This window comes from Panthera tigris, chromosome A2 (genome assembly GCF_018350195.1).
Source record: "Panthera tigris isolate Pti1 chromosome A2, P.tigris_Pti1_mat1.1, whole genome shotgun sequence".
NCBI lineage: Eukaryota > Metazoa > Chordata > Mammalia > Carnivora > Felidae > Panthera > Panthera tigris.
The window spans coordinates 53,023,428-53,037,427 of record NC_056661.1 but is presented as its reverse complement, the minus strand read 5'-3'; the positions used below and the strand labels follow the sequence as shown (position 1 = coordinate 53,037,427).

Here is a 14,000-nt window from a genome sequence, read left to right as displayed (position 1 = left end):
CCAGTTTCATTCTTTTGCATGTTGCTGTCCAGTTGTCCCAATGCCATTTGTTGAAGAGACATTTTCCCATTGTATATTCTTGCCTCCTTTGTCAAAGATTAATTGACTACAGAGCTGTGAGTTCATTTCTGGGTTTTCTATTCTCTTCCATTGATCTAGATGTCTATTTTTGTGCCAGTACCATACTGTCTTGATCACAAGAGCTTTGTAATATAACTTGAAGTCTGGAATTGTGATGCCTCCAGCTTTGCTTTTCTTTTTCAAGGTTGCTTTGGCTATTCGGGGTCTTTTGTGGTTCCATACAAATTTTAGGATTGTTTGTTATAACTCTGTGGAAAATGATATGGGATGGGGAACCCTCTTACACTGTTGGTGGGAATGTAAACTGGTGTAGCCATTCTGGAAAACAGTATGGAGGTTCTTGAAAAACTTAAAATATAGAACTACCCTATGATCCAGGAATTCCACTACTAGGTGTCTACCCAAAGAATACAAAAATAGAGATTGAACGGGGTATATGCACCCCGATGTTTATAGCAGCATTATCAACAATAGCCAAATTATGGAAAGAGCCAAAGTTTCCATTGACTAATGAATGGATAAAGAAGATACTGTGTGTGTGTGTATATATATGTACGTATACATACATACACACATACACACACACAACAGAATATTACTAAGCCATCAAAAAGAATGAAATCTTGCCATTTGCAGTGATATGGATGGAACTAGAGTGTATTATACTAAGTGAACTAAGTCAGAGAAAAACAAATACTATATGATTTCACTCCTATGTGGAATTTAGGAAACAAAACAGATGAACATATGGGAAGGGAAAAAAAAGAGATTAACAAACCATAACAGACTCTTAATGATGGAGAACAAACCAAGGGTTCATGGAGGGAGATGGGTGAAGATGAGCTAAATGGGTGATGGATATTGTGGAGGGCACCTGTTATGATGAGCACTGGGTGTTATATGTAAATGATGAATCACTAAATTCTACTCCTGAAACCAACATTACACTACATGTTAACTAGCTAGCATTTAAATAAAAATTATAAAAAAGAAAGAAAAGAAAAGAAAAATGCTGCTGGCATTTTGATAGGGATTGCATTAAATCTGTAGATTGCTTTGGGTAGTATAGACATTTTAACAATATTTGTTCTTCCAATCCATGAGCATGGAATGTTTTTCCATTTCTTTGTGTCATGAATTTCTTTCATCAGTGTTTTAATAGTTTTCAGGATAATAACTATATGATCTTTTCAATAGACGCAGAAAAAACACTTGACAACATACAACATCCATTTATAATAAAAATCCTCCATAAAGTAGGGTTAGAGGAAACATACCTCAACATAATAAAGGCCATTTATTAAAATCCCACAGCTAATATCATCTTCAATGGGGGAAAACTGAGAGCTTTTCCTCTATGGCCAGGAACAAGACAGAGATGTCCACTCTCAACACTGTTATTTAACATAGTCCTGGAAGTCCTAGCTCTGGCAGTCAGATAATAAAAAGAAATAAAAGGCATCCAAATCAGCACAGAAGAAGTCAAACTTTCATTTTTTGCATATGACATGATACTCTATCTGGAAAACCCAAAAGACTCCACCAAAAAATTGTTAGAACTCATACATGAATTTAGTAAAGTTTCAGGATAAAAAAAATAAACATACAGGAATCTATTGCATTTCTATACACCAATAATGAAGCAGCATAAAGAGAAATCAAAGAATCAATTCCATTTACAATTGTACGAAAAACCATAAGATACCTAGGAATAAACCTAACCAAAGATGTAAAAGAAAAATATTTTAACATACTGAAACATTGATCAGGTCTAGCTGGGTCACCCTACAGAGACCCATTGTAGATAAGCTCGACCAAACCCACAGAGCTTTCAATCAGCCTTTAGTACCCATCTTTAGACTTGAGCAGGTAACTGAGAATAACACACATTTTTGTAGATGTTACAAAATGAAACAAACCCCTGAACAGATCAAAAAGCAACCTACAGAAACAGAGACTTTGCAGAGAAGTAAAAGCTTTAAAGGCTATCATTAATATCCTCAGAAAGATAATGGCCCTATGGTAGAAACATAGGATGAAAACAGAATAATCAGAGAAAAACAATGAGTTCTTGTAAGTTAAAAATATATATAGAAGCACAGAAATAAACCCTCACATTTATGATCCAATGATTTTTGATAAGGGTAGAAAGATGAGGCAATAAAGAAGAGTATTTTCCACAAATGGTGGTGGGACAACTGTATATACATGTGTAAAAGGATGAATTTGGACTTCTATTTAATACCATATGCAGAAATTAGCTCAAAATAGATAAAAGGCCTAAATGTAAGAGCAAAATCTTAAGAAGAGGACAGTAAATTTTTGTGACCTTGGATTAGACAATAGTTTCTTAGATATGATCTCAAAAGCAAAACCAACAGAAAAAATAAATTGAACTTCATGAAAATCAAAAACTTTGTGCTTCGAAAGATACCATTAAATAAAGTGAAAAGACAACCTTCAGAAAAGGAGAAGCATTTTTAAATTATATATCTGATAAGGGTCTAGTATCCACAATAAATAAAGAACTTTTACAACACAATAAAAAAATAACCCAAGTAAAAAATTATCAAAAGATCCAAATAGACATTTCTCCTAAGAACATATACAAATAGCAAATATCATATGAAAAAATGTCCAATATAATTAACCATCAGGAAAACATAAATCAAAACCACAATGAGGTACCAATTCATAACCCAATAGGATGACTACGATAAAAAAGAAAAGAACAAAAGTTGGTGAGGATGTGGAGAAATTGGAGCCCTCATACACAGCTAATGGGAGTGTAAAATGCTGCAGTTGCTGTGGATAACAGTTTGGCAGTTCCTCAAATGGTTAAACATACAGTCACCATTTGACCCAGCAATTCCACTACTAGGTATGTTCCCTAGATAAATGAAAAACATATCACACAAAAATTTATACATGAATGTTCATAGCAGCATTGTTTAGAATAGCCAAAAACCCAAATGTCCATCAATTGATGAGATGTCCATCAACTTATAAAAACAATGTGGCATTTCCTTGGAGTGTGACTGCTAATGGGTACAGTTTATTTCTGGAGTGAAGAAAATGTTCTAAAATCAACTGTGGTGATACTTGCACAATTCTTAGATATAATAGAAACCATTAAAATGTACACTTTACATGGGAAAATTTTTTAAGAGAAACAAATAATATCACTCAAAGAAAACTCAATAGGAACTTTGGAAGAAAAGTTGAGGAAATTTTCCTAAAAATACAGAAACACTCAGAGATGGAAAACAGAAGACAAAAAAATTAAGAAAATTACCTGACTAGTTCAGAAGTTTTAACAGCCAAATAACAGTAGTTCTAGAAAGACAAACCAGAAAAATATGAGTTTAAAATCAACAATGAAAAAATATAAGAAAGTGTCCCAGAATTGGGCTTGTTTTCTAGACTTAAAGAAATGGCTCCATAGAGCTTAGCATAAATTGATTCTCACTCACCAAGGTTCATCATTGTAAATTTCAGAAGAGCAAGTCAAAGAGAAAATTCTAAAACTTTCAGAAAAAAGGGTTGGTATCAGATAACATACAAAAGATTAGGGAACCAAAGTGGCTTTGAACTTCCTGGGAACAATACTACAATCCAGAAGATAACTGAGCAATGCCTTCAACATTCTAAGGGAAAATAATTTCCAACGTAAAATTCTAAAGCTAGCAAACTATTAAGTGCAAAAGTAGTATATTTTCAGACATGAAAGGTGGAACTTTAAATGTTTCCATAAAAAGAGATATCAAGTTCATGCCAAATACATTATAATAATTGAGTTCATCTACATTTTAATTTTAAAAATTTAAAGAAAACTTGAGAAGTGAAGACATGGATACAGATTGTGTTTGCGAAGTTTTTCCAGGAAAGGAACCAAGGACAATGGGAGTATGGGAGTCAAGGAGATTTTTTTTTTTTTTTAAGCTAAGTGAGCCAGAGCTTGTGATATGTTGATGGGAATGATTTAGGGCAGAGGGAGAAACTGATGCTACTTGGAATGCTTGATGAAGCTTCATTTATAGCAGCATAAATCTTCCAAAGAGCTGGGTAGATACCCACTAAAGGTTTGACAATTTTCTGTCAAATGCACCAATGCAAATTCTTAGGTTGGATTTGTCTGACTTCACTTAAACCTTACTGTTATAATAGAACTGCAAAGACTATAAAGTGAAACCATCTTGGAGGTAATACTGCTGATAGTGCTTAAAGACCTAAGATACAATCATTACAGAGGTATTATCTAGGAGAAAATATTGATTTTCTTAGTGTTCTAGGTTCAAGCTATGAATCTGGGTGTGATTCTTGATACTTTTATCACACATGAGGAACTCCAAGCAAAGCCTATCATCTTCAACCTAATACTTAAGCCACACAAATTCTCGAATGTTAGCTCTGGAAAAGACTGAAGCAATGATCTTGCCCAACTCCTCAGTGTGAAGATGAAGAATTTAAAAACCTAAAAGGTATGGTATTTTCCTAAGGTTAAAAGATCAGAAATTATGTGTAGAGTGATTTCAGATCAATAATGTTGGGGTAAGGTTTTTAAAAAAAAAAAAAAAAAAAAAACTTTATTGTTTCAAAAGTGAAAATACAAGAAAACATTCATCATGATGAGCACTGAGTAATGTATATAATTGCTGAATCACTATACTGTATACCTGAAACTAATGTAACACTGTATGTTAACTATACTGGAATTAAATTTTTAAAAGAAAGTAAAACATAAAAATCAGAGGCACAGCCAAAACCAGAATTTGGCATTCCAAGTTCAGTTCTCTTAAATTTCCTCCTACCTGGCTTTCATCAATAACACATCAATGATATACATTTGTTGTCTTATCCCTGAATGCCTGACAATCCTATATTACTATATCAATGGACACTACAGAGATTGTAGTAACTCAGTTGACAAATGGGACCAAACAAAACACCAATGCTTTTGGCATAAGTATAGCCGCTTATTTGTCAAAGCCCTACAAAAAGCCCTAGGATATGTGCAAATAGCTAACAATGTCTGCAGCAAAGTCAGCATTTCTGAGAGTAATGTGAAATGAATGTATTTTCCCATATTTTAGTAAAAATGACAGTCTGATTTCAACTTGAAAATACCAGCAACAATGACTCCATGTACAGGAAAAAGAGCCTAGAAAAATGTTCAATTCAGCCCTGTGTACAATGCTCTGCAAGCAAGGAGACAATTTCTGCTGTTACAGAACATTCACATAGTTAGTGAGATGAGAATGACATATATACTGACTTTATATCAGGAAATGGCCTTAGAAGTTATGTAATTCTTTCATTTTGCAAGTGGGGATGTTGAGACTAGGAAAAGTAAATGACTAATCAGTGATCCAGCTCATATGAGAACCCTAGTCGTCTGACTTCCTACTTATTGTTCTTACCAATAACAGCTTTAACCACTCACCCATGAGTAATTTTAATATTTAAATCCTTTCACAAAGGATTTAAGAGTGCTTCCCAACATACATACAATAGAGAAAAAAAATAAATTATTGATGGTGTTAAGTCAAGGAATATAGCAGCAGGAGAAATTCATTCACTTCAGTGAGGATGTTTCATACATTTCTACGTCTGTTACATTCTGTATTCATATTGGGATCACTCAACCTCCCAGATGATTTTTTTTTTAATTTCCAAACATTACAGTTCACTCTTTGTGCTTCTGAGTTCCAAAGATTTTGACAAATGAATAGTGTCATATATCCACAATTACAGTATCACTGCCCAACAAAAAATCCCCTATGTTTCACCAATTCAGGTTCCCTCCTCCCCCTTTCCTGGGTAACCACTGATCTTTTTACCTAGTTTTGCCTTTTCCAAAATGTCATATATTTGGAATCATACAGCATGTAGCCCTTTCAATTTGGCTTCTTTCACTTAGCAATATGCTTTTAAGATTCATCCATGTGGCTTGATAGCTCATTTCTTTTTATCATTAAGTAATATTCATTGTGTGGATTCCTTCATCTGTTGGAGGACATGGTGATTCCTTCTAGTTTCTGGCCACTATAAATAAAATTGCTATAAACATGTGCACATCAGTTTTTGTGCAGGCATATGTTTTCAAATTGGTTGGGTAAATACCTAGAAGTATGAATGCTAGATCTTATAAGATTATGTTTAGCTCCATAAGAAACTGCCAAACTGTGTTCCAAAGTGTACACTTCTTATTGTTGAGTCTCGGAGTTCTTTGTATATTTGGATATAAGTCCTTTATCAGATACGTGTTTTCCAAATATTTTCCCCCAGTCTGTGGTTTTTTTTTTTTTTTTATTCTCTTAACAGTGTCTTTCACAGAGCAAGGTTTTAGTTTAATAAGATCCAACTTACCAATTTTTTCTTCTATGGATTGTGCTTCTGGTGCTATAGCTGAAAACTGCCAAAACCAAGGTCGCCTGGATTTACTCCTATGTTTTCTTCTAGAAGGTTTATAGCCTTGCATTTAGATTGTGGTCCAAAAAGATTCGTTTTGAATTAATTTTTGTCAATGATGTAAAATCTGTGTCTAGGATTTTTTTGCACAGGGATGTCCAATTTTGCCAGCATTATTTTTTGAAAAGATTATCCTTTTTCTATGTAATTGTCAAATGTCACTTGACTATATTTGTGTGGGTCCATTTCCGAACTCTCTGTTCTGTTCCATTGATCCATTTGTCTATTCTTGCACCAGTAGTATACTGCCCTGATCACTGCAGCTTGATAGTAAGTCTTGCAACCACGAAATGTGAATCTTCCAACCTTGTTCTTCCTCCTGTTGATGTTAACTATTCCAAATCTTTTGTCTCTCTACATAAACTTTAGAATCAGTTTGTTGGTATTTAACAAAATAGTTTGCTGGAATTTTTATTGGGATTTCATTGAATCCATAGATCAAGTTGGGAAGGACTGACATCCTAATAATATTGTTTTCCAACCTATGACCATAATACAACTCGCCATTTATTTAGATCTTTTATTTCCTTCATTAGTTTTGGTGGGGTTTTTTTCTATATAAATGTCCTGCACATATTTTGTTAGATTTATATGTCAGTTTTTTAGTTTTTTGTAATGGTATTATAAATGGTAGATTTAGCCAATTTCAAATTCCAATTGTTCATTGCTGGTACATAGGAAAACAACTGACTTTATATATTAACTTTGTATCCTGCAACCTTGCTCTATACACTTACCAGTTCCAGGAGTTTTTTGGTCAATTCTTAGTAACATTCTACATAGACAGTCATGTCATCTGTGAACGAAGAGTTTTATCTCTTCTTTTTCAATCTACACACATTTGATTTCCTTTTCTTCTCTTATTGCACCAGCTAAGGTCATTCAGTACCGTGTTGAAAAAGAATGGTGAGAAAGGACATGTCTGTCTTATTCCCAATCTTAGGGAGAAAGCACACAGTTTTTCATCATTAAGTATGATGTTAGCTGTAGGTTTTTGGTAAGATGTTCTTTATCAGGTTGAGAAAATTCACTTCTATTTTGTCAAAGACTGTTTCAGCATTAAATTTTGGTCATTATTATTCAAATATTTATTCTTTCTTTTGATATTCTAACTACACATATGTTAAATCTGTTGAAACTGCCCCATGATTCTTGGATGTTCTGTTTTTTTAACTCTTCTCTTCGCATTTCTGCCAGAGAAGTGTCTATTGCCATATCTTCAAGTATGCTGATAACTTCCTTGGCTATGTCCAGTCTATTGGTTAGCCCACAAAAGCATTCTTCATTGCTTTTGTGTTAAAAGCATTCTTCATTGCTTTTGTGTTATTTCTCACATTTTTTTAAATTGAATAACTTTGACATGTAATATTGTGTAAGCTTAAGGTATACAGCATGATTTATACATTGTAATTTAGTTGTGATGTAGTGATATTTATCACATTACATAATTAACAGCACAAGATTATTGTCTATATTCATTATATTGTGCATTAAATCTCTATGGTTTATTTCCTACTTGTTACAGGTTTATACCCTTAAGCACCACCACTCTTATTCCGCCCCCCATCCCTAGGTAACCACTATTTTACTCTGTTTTATACAGATTTAACTTTTTTAGATTCTAATATAAGTGGTATCACATAGCACTTACCTTTCTCTAACTTATTTTGCTTAGCATAATGTGCTCAAGGGCCATCCATGTTGTTGCAAATAGAGAAATATCCTCCCCTTTCTTATGGTTGAATATTCCATCGTGTATATATACATCTTTTTTTTTATCTGTTCATCCACTGGTTGACATTTAGGTTGTTTCCATATCCTGGCTTTTATAAATAATGCTGTGATAAGCAAGGGAGTGCATATATCTCACTGAAATCCTGTTCTCATTTCCTTTGAAGATATACCCAGAAGTGAAGTTGCAGGATCATAAGGGAGATCTATTTCTAAATTTTTGAGGAACCTCTATATTGTTTTCCTTAGTGTTTAGACCAATTTACATTCCCACTAGCAATGCACAAGGGTTCTTTTTCTCCACATCCTCTCCAACACTTATTTCTTGTCTTTTTGATACTAACCATTCTGACTGTTGTGATATATTATCTCATTGTGATTTTGATTTACATTTCCTTGATGAGTAGAGATGTTGAGCATCTTTTCATGTGTCTATTGGCAATCTGTATATCTTCTTTGGAAACGTCTATTCAGGTCTCTGCCCACTTTTTAATTGGATTGTTTTTTTATTTTAGTGTTGAATTATATAATTTATATATTTTGGATAGTAACCCCTTATCAGATTTGATCAGCAAATATCTTCTATACACTAGGTAGCCTTTTGTGGTTGGACGTTTTAACTTTCAGTATTTTAAACATGTCATTCCACTCTCTACTGGCTTGTAGAGTTTCTGCTGAGAAATGTGCTGATAGCCTAATAGGTGTTCCTTTGCAGGTTACTGTCTTTTCCTTGCTTGGCTGCCTTTAAAATTCTTTATCATATGGCACAAAAACAGACACATAGACCAATGGAATAGAATAGAAACCCCAGAACTAGACCCACAAACGTATGGCCAACTAATCTTTGACAAAGCAGGAAAGAACATCCAATGGAAAAAAGACAGTCTCTTTAACAAATGGTGCTGGGGGAACTGGACAGCAACATGCAGAAGGTTGAAACTAGACCACTTTCTCACACCATTCACAAAAATAAACTCAAAATGGATAAAGAACCTGAATGTGAGACAGGAAACCATCAAAACCTTAGAGGAGAAAGCAGGAAAAGACCTCTCTGACCTCAGCCATAGCAATCTCTTACTCAACACATCCCCCAAGGCAAGGGAATTAAAAGCAAAAATGAATTACTGGGACCTTATGAAGATAAAAAGCTTCTGCACAGCAAAGGAAACAACCAACAAAACTAAAAGGCAACCAACGGAATGGGAAAAGATATTTGCAAATGACATATCGGACAAAGGGCTAGTATCCAAAATCTATAAAGAGCTCACCAAACTCCACACCCGAAAAACAAATAACCCAGTGAAGAAATGGGCAGAAAACATGAATAGACACTTCTCTAAAGAAGACATCCGGATGGCCAACAGGCACATGAAAAGATGCTCAACGTCGCTCCTTATCAGGGAAATACAAATCAAAACCACACTCAGATATCACCTCACGCCAGTCAGAGTGGCCAAAATGAAGAAATCAGGAGACTATAGATGCTGGAGAGGTTGTGGAGAAACGGGAACCCTCTTGCACTGTTGGTGGGAATGCAAACTGGTGCAGCCACTCTGGAAAACAGTGTGGAGGTTCCTCAAAAAATTAAAAATAGACCTACCCTATGACCCAGCAATAGCACTGCTAGGAATTGACCCAAGGGATACATGAGTACTGATGCATAGGGGCACTTGTACCCCAATGTTTATAGCAGCAGTCTCAACAACAGCCAAATTGTGGAAAGAGCCTAAATGTCCATCAACTGATGAATGGATAAAGAAATTGTGGTTTATATACACAATGGAGTACTACATGGCAATGAGAAAGAACGAAATATGGCCCTTTGTAGCAACGTGGATGGAACTGGAGAGTGTGATACTAAGTGAAATAGCCATACAGAGAAAGACAGATACCATATGTTTTCACTCTTATGTGGATCCTGAGAAACTTAACAGGAACCCATGGGTGAAGGGAAGGAAAAAAAAAAAAAAAAGAGGTTAGAGTGGGAGAGGGCCAAAGCATAGAGACTCTTGAAAACTGAGAACAAACTGAGGGTTGATGGGGGGTGGGAGGGAGGGGAGGGTGGGTGATGGGTATTGAGGAGGGCACCTTTTGGGATGAGCACTGGGTGTTGTATGGAAACCAATTTGACAATAAATTTCATATATTGAAAAAAAATTATTTATCATAGACTTTTAACAGTTTTAATATAATATGTATTTGAGATAGTCATTTTGCACTGAGATAATAAGGTGTTCTCTCAGCTTTGTGGACTTGAATAACCAGTTTCTTCTCCAGGTTTGGGAAGTTCTCAGCTATTATTTCTTTAAATAAACTCTCTGTCCCTTCACCCTCCCTTCTCCTTCTGGAATAATCTTTATACTTATGCTGGCTTTTCTAATGGAGTGTAATAACTCTCATGGGCTTTCTTCACTTTTTAAAAATCTTACTTCTCTGTCTTCTCTCCCTTGAATCATTTCTAGATTCCTATCTTTTAGCTTGCTAATTCTTTCATCTGTTCTATTTCCAATGCATTCGAATGCATTCTTCATGGTATTTTTTGAGTTCTTCAACTCCAGAATTTGTTTAGTTCTTTTTCAGAATTTATTCTCTTTAGTAAAGTACTACTTTTCATTAATTTTATTCCTGAAATCACTGCATTGCCTTTGTAATTTTTCTTGTAACTTGTTGAATTTCTTTATAATAGCTCTTTTGAATTCTTTATCAGTTAGACCACTATATTCCACACCTTTGGATTCAGTGCTGGAAAACTGTCATTTTCTTTTGGTGATACTGTACTACCATGACTTTCCAAGGGGTTGATAAGGGCCTCTGCCGCCACATCTGAAGTAGCAAACACCTTCCTTATTTAGGGAGGACATTGTTTATTTTAATTCTAACAGTTCAAAAGGTTGGTGATTAGGAGTCTTTCTTTTGCTTTCCAGAAGGTGGTGCTATAGCACAAGTTTTTGGTTTCTCTTACCAGAGCTGATTGGCCACTAAAATTGAAAGCACACCATGTTTTTCAAGTGCCTTCACTTTACTCCTCCTGTGTCATAAAGATTCTGCTGTCCCGCTGCTGAACCTGCCACTGATTCCTCTGCTGCCACAGGTTCCACTGCCAATTCCCTTGCTCCACAGCCTCCTCCAAGGTCCAATCAACCCACTTTCAGGTACACAGATGGGTGGATATCTTGGATGTCCTGGAATGCTGTACAGGTTTTTTGTTTTGTTTTTTGTTTTGTTTTTTTGGTTATAAACATCCAATTAGTTGTAAATAAAAAAGAAAAAGGGAATGACTCATACCATGATGCTGATGTCACTTCCATTTCTTTTTCATTCTTTCTTAGTTTTCATCTCTCTGCCTATGTTATCTTTCACATTGTCTAATTTTTCATATATTCCTTAACCTGTTAATCACTGTTACTTTAAATTTCCTGTCTGATGATTCCAAAATTTGTGCCATTTGAGTCTGTTTTCATGCTTGCTTTCTCTCTTCAAACTGTGTTTTCCTATTCCTTTTAGCATGCCTTGTAATTTTTTGTTGAAAGCCAGACGTGATTTATCAGGAATCAGAGCTAGGGTAAATACTCCTTTAGTGTGATGTTTTAGGTTATCTGGCTAAGAGTTTGGCTGTATAATATTTGGCATATCAGTAGGTGCCAGAGACTTCAAATTCCTCTAGCATCCATTTGTATCTCCCCTGTTGTCATGGTTTCCCTGAGAACTACGCCCCCCCTGCCCTCTCCCCCATAGAGTCTGTGTTGAAGCTACTTTGGCTGTAATCCAGTTATTCTATCAGAGCCCTATTGGTGTAACAGTAAGATGGGGGGGAAGCATTCTATAATCTTATGATTAAATCTCAGTCTTATGGTGGGCATGTGTCCTTCACAAGCATTTCTCAGCTTCTATCCTCTCTCCTCACTTGAGTTGAGACAGTAAGAGTGGAGACGGGTAGAGTTGAAGAAATGTCCTTTTCCCAGGTAGGATAAGCTCTGGTAAAGTCTCTTCCCCTAAAGAGGAGACCTTTATTATGAAAGCTGTAGGTATATTTTATAATGGTTCCTCTTGTTCTCTTCCTGCCAGAATCAAAACAAGATCCTTCTTGGCTCTTCACAGTGAGATCCTGGATGTAAAACCCATGATAGTGTGGGTTTCTTTTCTAAGAAGAATCTTAGTCTTCTCTAAGATTACAAACCCAGGAGTTTTTCATTCTCAAACTAGTCCACACTCAGCTTCCAGCAATTCATCAAAATTATCAATTAGGTGCTCCTAACAGTTCATGACTCCAGCAGTTTCTGCTCCAATAAGCAGATCTCAACTATGATTTTCTAAATTCACCTAACTCTCCATATTTTAGGGTAGCAATCTCAAGTCTCTGATAAGAAAACTTACTTATTACTGATTTCTTATTGTCCAAGAAGAGTTACTGATTTTCATTTTGTTGTTTCTTGTGTAAGGGTGGAAGTGGTAATTTCTAAGTTCTTTATATGTCAAAACTGATACCTGCTGCTCACATTTTCATCCTTATGGTTTAATCAGTTGCTCTCTTGAACAATCACTTGAGCAACATATTATATGAGATTCAGGTAACTTGGCAGGCAGATTTAGATATGCCTCAGTGTTGGATTCGGCTCTTGGACAAATACTAAGGTTCCCTCGTTCCAACTGGTAGTGATGTGGGGTCACAGTGATATCATTAGGGGATGGTTTTATAAGGTGAGAAAGTAGTTTAAACTAGTATGGAACTGGAATGAGAAGGAACTCTTGGGAATGGCATGTGGTGGGGGAGAGGGATGATAAACACAAGTGTTCTTTTTAGAAACTATTCTCAGCACTGTTATGACACTCCCAACAGAATCTTTGGACTAGGTCAGGGAAAACAAAATTATCAAAGAGATTTCCAGTCCCCATGCTTCTTTCTGGGTTTCTCTCTGCCCATGCCTCTCTCCTTGTTTCAACACTGCCTTTGTATTCCCTTCCTCAATGCTTTTATCTTGATTTATTCACTGGGCCCACTTCGAAATGCTAGAGCTTAATTGTTACCAGAAGGGCTAATACTAGAATAAGAGATAATAATAGAGGCAACCTGTCCATCATTTCAAGGAACAGTTTGCATCAGGAGAAAATTTCCTACCACTAGCATATTTAAACAGAGAAGAAACAATTGCTTGTCAGGAAAAAAAATAAATTACTGTTATCTTACACCACACAAACATACAAAGGTTAATGACTGGAATAACTGACACTCATTCTGGGGAAAAAAATTCTAAGTCTTGATTCCTTTTTTACATATATATATATATATATATATATATATATATATATATATATACACACACACACACACACACACACACAGCATAACAGCATATCTTAATTTAATGTCTTTGATAATGCAGCTGAGAATCATTCAGAAATCATTTACTATTAAAGGGATCATTAATTTGTTGGAAAGAAAATGTATTCATGCTGTCAAGATCTCCAACTTACATCAAACCTATTATTTCAAAAACATGCAAATGGTCTATCAAATAACCTTCAGATGGCCTATTGATATCTACATGTTCTTATGGATATTATAGATAAGAAATTTAAATAAGTCAAATGCAAACTGGCGCAGCTGCTGTGAAAAACAGTATGGAGGTTACTCAAAAAGTTAAAAATAGAATTATGATATGATCCAGTAATTCCACTACAGGGTATTTACCCAAAGAAAATGAAAACACTAATTTGAA

General features: G+C 35.2%; 1 protein-coding gene across 1 annotated transcript in view; it reads right to left on the bottom strand.

The window, feature by feature from the left end:
• SYN2 (synapsin II) overlaps positions 1–14,000 on the bottom strand; it is a 201,409-nt gene that overhangs the window by 137,647 nt on the left and 49,762 nt on the right. The window lies entirely within an intron of this gene.